General features: G+C 44.6%; 1 long non-coding RNA gene across 1 annotated transcript; it reads left to right on the forward strand.

Moving 5' to 3' along the window:
• The first annotated feature begins 2,556 nt into the window (after window positions 1-2,556).
• On the forward strand, window positions 2,557-4,478 carry LOC310668811. Its single transcript, XR_014506843.1, has 3 exons — window positions 2,557-2,607; window positions 2,972-3,151; window positions 4,445-4,478. It is a non-coding gene; the product is annotated as an uncharacterized lncRNA (long non-coding RNA).
• Window positions 4,479-6,000: the final 1,522 nt, after the last annotated feature.

Raw genomic sequence — 6,000 nt, forward strand, 5'->3', positions numbered from 1 at the left:
TTTAAACTGGCAGCTTCAATGCAGCCATGCAGAACTGTAAAAACATTTCAAGCAGACTCTCTGAGACAACATGGTTTTACTAAAGGCTACAGAGTAATGACTGTAAAAGTAAAAGGAGTTGAGTATGTCTTGTTCCAGAAGGAAAACCCAAAAGCCAATTCTATAAAATCAGAGTTTCATAATAAATTCAGCAGGGATGGATCCTTTTGGCTTCTTCCCCACTGTGGCTGGGCTAAGGTTTTCTGTAGTAGGTCTTATCGCTTAATGCATCAAGCAGACCACTTTACAAGACCTAATTATATCAGCTGCCTATTTGGGCAGCATTGCAAATCTTTCAGCCAGCTACTGTAGTTGTGCCTTTAATGTGTAAGCATTAGCACAATGATTGGGAATGTTTTCTGGGTGGAGGCACATGCTACCATGATAGACAGCTTTTGGGGACTGCATTCCAGAGCCACACATAGTCACACATACTTAACACATACAGTATACGCACACAAAAACTATTAGCCATAGAAACAAAGGCATATGTTTAAGTCTTAGTAACTCTACTTGAATTTTACATTCCATTTGCCCTATAAGCATTTAAAAATAACAAAGTTCACTTAAACAACAGCACTCCTACACCCTTTATTGGCCTGACTATTCCAAAGGTAAGAAGAGCTCAGTAATCCTAGCAGAGGAATGCAGATAACATCAATGCACAGCTGAACTGCAGGCCCTGCCTGACAGCTATTCAAAGCCTCAAACTTCAAAATACAATTCCCTCCCAAAAATGACATGCACGCAGATGCAAAATGCAGGGGCTCTCTTTTTTTTGCACATTTGGAAGGATCAGATGTCTGTCTCCCTTCTGAGACATTTCCCCCTCTACTTTCATCTTGCAGCAGATCCTTGCAGAGAAAGGAGCTGCAGTTGCACAATTTGCACAGCATCAAAGCCGTTTCCCACTCAGCTGCTCACTGCAGAACAGCTGATAGGCAGGAGGGGATCCCGAGGGCCTCATGCAATGGCCAGGGGTTCCCCACCCCAGTCTTAGCAGGTGACTGCTTACAGGTGATTTTGTTTGCTTGTGGTGGTCTGGCCAGTTGTCAATCAGTGCTGAATGCTGGCTATCTTATCAATATCATATTCTTATTTCATGGCCATAATAGGCAACTCAAATTCTTGAGGTTTATTTTAGAACAGTAAGTAGCAACTCTTGGTCAATTCTGACAATTGAGAATGTACTCCAGGTGGAGAGGGGCTTAAAAGTGATAAGAAGGGAGACGGTGGTGGTTCCCTGTCATCTGCATCTGTTGCCCACCCTATGTTACTGACTTTGGGGAGGATCCACTGTCCCCATTTTGAAGGAAAGAAAAGGACCTGCAAAGACTGTTGAGAGCATAGTGTTATGCATGGGCCATGAAGTTCTCTACAGGTTTCTAAATACAGAGCTTTGAAACTAAAGCATTGACACCTTGAATTGGAAAGCAGACAGTCACCCAATGTACTTGAGGCTAAAACTGGAAGTGAATGTTCCCTGTGGTTCATAAGAAATTAAGAAGAGCCTGCTGCATCTTACCAAAGTCCCTTCTAGTTCAGCATCCTGCGCTCACAATGGCCAACCAGATGTCTATAGCAGGACTTGAACACAAGAACATTTATCCTACTTGTGATTCCCAGTAACTGGCATTTAGAGGTCTACTGCCTCTGATTGTCAGTAGGACACAACCATCATGACTAGAAGCCACTAACATGCCATTTTATTACAGGGAAGTGTCTCGTTCCTTCTTGGACGGTAAGCCGCCAAATTCTGCCTTTGCAGAACACATTTCAGGATGTACTGTAATTAAATGGGAAGTTACTAAGGCAGTGACAGGCCTTGTATTTGTTGCACAGGAGGGGCTACAGTTAGCCTTCCAGCAGCCAGAGTTTAAAAAGGCACTCCTAGCCATTGCTCAGTTCTGTTCATTAAGCAGTAGAGCAGGTGTGGGGGACCTTTTGTCTTCCCAATGTTACTGAACCTCATCAGGCCTAGCAAACACAGCCAATGACCAGGGATCAAGAGAGTCTGGAGGGCCAAAGATTCCCCAAACATGCAGTAAAGTAAAGCAGGGTCAAAAACCACTCCCAGCCTAGAGATCCACTCCTTCCAGGGGAGCAGCACAATTAAGTCTCACACTCCTAACTTTTGGGTCCTGATTTACCGTCAACATCTCTGTCATGTCTAGATTAAGCTTCAGTTTCCTTCTTGCTAGGCGACTTAAACTGAATCACCTATTTCTGCATTGTGCTTTTTATACAACACTCTGTGTCTACACTTGGATTGCAGCTTATAGTGTATAAAATAAATTGCTTGTGCCACACCATGTTTTTAGCCAGAATCCTTCGATATCCTGACTTCTTCTTCTTCTTTTTCTTCTTCTTCTTCTTCTTATTTAATCTACTTAGTGCACAGAAATGGTTGGACAGTGTTCTCGAAGCTACCAGCATGAGTTTGACCAAACTGCGGGAGGCAGTGGAAGACAGGAGTGCCTGGCGTGCTCTGGTCCATGGGGTCACGAAGAGTCAGACACGACTAAACGACAACAAAAATCAGAGAAGCCTCTTTAAAATAAAGCTAGGGTGGGGGCAGCGCTGTGGGTTAAAGCCTCAGCGCCTAGGGCTTGCCGATCGAAAGGTCGGCAGTTCGAATCCCCGCGGCGGGGTGCGCTCCCGCTGTTCGGTCCCAGCGCCTGTCAACCTAGCAGTTCGAAAGCACTCTCGGGTGCAAGTAGATAAATAGGGACCGCTTACTAGCGGGAAGGTAAACGGCGTTTCCGTGTGCGGCTCTGGCTCGCCAGAGCAGCGATGTCACGCTGGCCACGTGACCCGGAAGTGTCTTCGGACAGCGCTGGCCCCCGGCCTCTTTGAGTGAGATGGGCGCACAACCCTAGAGTCTGTCAAGACTGGCCCGTACGGGCAGGGGTACCTTTACCTTTACCTTTAGGGTGGGGGCAGGAATCTTTGCTGACTGAACTAAATGAAACTTACCATACTTTTGAGTATGCATATTTAAGATCCTGCAAGCCAGGAGTGTTGTGAGGCACATAGTGTTATATTTAGTGTCATGTGGAAATCCCATTTTAGTTCCACTTCCAGCTAATTTCAGAAGAACTTTGTCCCTAGTGTGTGTGTGTGGGGGGGGAAATCCCCAAAACATTCCTTAGCTAGCGTACCACAGTGTGAAATTATATGTAGTTTTCAAATAAGTAATTACATTCTATCTGATTTGGTTTTGGTCTCATAACAAATTATTTACTCTGAAATCTTTAGCAATCCACAGTGAATCCACATGTCTGAATCTTCGCTATACCCGGCAGATTAGACTGGGATGGTTGCCCATGAAGGGGGAGCATCCGGGTACCCTTGCCCCAGGCCTCAGAGGGCTAAGCTGGCTGAGGGCCCCACTAGGACTCAGAGGGCTAAGCTGGCTGAGGGCCCCACTAGGACTTGCGCTGCCTTGCCAAGAACAAGACTCTGGTCCTGGGCCTCAGAGAAGCTCTGCATGGGCCTGGGTTGCAAGGACAGTTCTTCTATACCAGGGACGTCCAACTGCCAAGAGACTGCAATCTACTCACAGAATAAAAAACTGGCATGGCAGTGTTTCAGGTCAAAGTTGTTGAGCTTTTTTCAGGAAGCACAATCCTGTTCCTGTTTTTGGAGGGTTCGGGTCAAGGGTCAAACTTGTTGAGCATTTTTAAGAGAGAGGGAAGTCCCATTTTGGGGGGGGGGTTCCCCCAGGGAGGGGAAAGGGGAAAAGTTGCTCACCAAAAGATCGCTAAGGAAACAATCTACCTCACAGCGAAAACTCCAAAAAGGAAGAGGAGCCTGCGGTTGACCAAGGTCTGCCAGAACCTCCCGGGATCGACCTGCCAGACATCCTTGTTCTATACAAATAATTTAGAAATAATTTATACTGCCTGTGTTTCCTTGCTGCTGTATGGAAAAGCACATGAATCTGACCTTTGAATAGTTTATAAGCAAACCAAATGTGTAGTCTTTTTCTATGCGAAGAGAAGTAGGGAACTTTGCAAGCAACTTAGTAAGGGGTATCTAACAGCCTATATTTCCACGCTTTATCATCTGCATATTTTGTGGTTTTATATCTATTGGAGTTCTCTCATCGAAGAGTACTTGCCCCAAACCTGGGTTAACACTGAAAGCTGATCAGATTCCTTTAAAATCTGCTTTAATTATCTTTCACATCATGCTAAAGTTCTCTGAACCCAAACCCAGATGTTATTATCTCATGTCAAAATTGGTGTGGCCAAAATTTTGGAGTAGGCATGGCCCAAGTGTAAAAGTGGATGTGGCAAATTTGTGTTGGGTAGGGGTTGAGTATGTAGCTTACTGTGTTTTTAAAGGGCTCTGTTAGTGTTCCCACATACTAAGATAGAAGATGCACTGGATTTAAAAAAAGGATGCAGTTCTGGGAATAAAGATCCCCAAATTTACGATTTGAGTGCTGTGATTTCCCTGCAATACGTGCTAGCTTGAGGAAATATAATTGGGATTGCATGTAACACTCTGCAATTAATAATGCCCTGGGAAACAGCATTTGGAAAGTCCCGCTATCTTGACAGTTAAGTGCTAAAGCCATCCATGAGCTAAAAGCATATTTAAAATAGTTTTTGAAAATTCTTGCTAATATTGGCTTAGATGTATTATTTGATGTGTCATAGGGTGTGTTGGATGTTTTGCTCAGTGTTACTCACATAATGTTAGCTGAATCCAAAGTGATTGTGAAATGTTTTGGCTTCCTCGTTTCACGTCATAGGAGAAAGATTATGATCAGCGTGCGTGTTAAAGATGGTTGAGCGGAAGGTCTGGTCTGGGACATGGTTAGAAAATATGGATCCGCATGTGGCAGTCAGTGCTAACAAGCCAATTCCAAAAATGGTTACTCTGAAGTAAGTGCTGCTGAGCTCAGTGCGACTCCTTTGTGTGGCTAGAACTGAAGCCATTTTGCCTGCTGTGTTAAGGTTTGCTTAGCAGCCAGGTCTAGCTGAGAGGTGGGGAATCTTTGACTTCCTAGATGTTATCAGGCTTCAGCTCTCTTCATCTCTGACCACTAGCCATGCTGGCTGCAACTAAAGGGATCTGGAGTCCAAAAACATTTGCCGCAATAAAGGTTGCCCATCCCTGTGCTAGCTTGATAGGCTGAAACCGGAAGCGTGGCAACTCTATTTTCAAGGAGCCCTAAGAGTTGCAGGTAGGATTCACCTGCACAAGGACTTCCACTTGTGCAATGGGACTTGGCCTCCTCTCCCCCCCCCCCCCCGCAAACCGCCTGAAATGGACTGAGTGGGGTGTATCAGGAGAACCTGTAGAACAGTGCACCGAAGGAGGAGTGGGGAGGGGATCTTTCCAAACTGAAATGTTTGCATGGACAAAAGGTTCATCATAGTGTGACGCTGAATTCTACCCTACGTCTCTGAAGACGGCTTCTGTGGGTTCCTCCTTGTCTCTAATTAGCACAAAAAGCAATTCCTTTTATTTCTTATGTTGTATTTTATTGAATTACAATATAAGAAATAAAAGAAGCAACACAATACAATTACAGTATGACTATTTAATGCCATGGGAGCGTCATCTCCTGTCTCCAACTACAAATCCACAGATGCCACAGACCACCTGAATGAAGCTTGCAGACCAGTTTGAGGACTCCCTCAAGTATTAAAGTATTGTTAAGTGTCCCCTAGTTAATTTGTCTTCAACTGGTTGGTTTGGATCAGCAATTGGGTTGCAACCTGACCCTAGAGAGCGTGGCAGCAGCACTACCGCTATACAGATATATGGTAATAAAAACTGAGAAGGTGGCTCCTGGGTCTAAAAAGGTTGAAGACTACTGTCCTAGGCTTTAGAGAGCTATTGTCAGTTTGATAACCAAAACGAATGAATGTAATTAATTAAATACTGCCATTCACAAAGCAAAGACACTGGTTTCCTTGAACGAATTACTACAGTGGTACCTCG

This window comes from Podarcis tiliguerta (assembly GCF_965153285.1).
Source record: "Podarcis tiliguerta genome assembly, chromosome: 2".
NCBI classification, from domain to species: domain Eukaryota; kingdom Metazoa; phylum Chordata; class Lepidosauria; order Squamata; family Lacertidae; genus Podarcis; species Podarcis tiliguerta.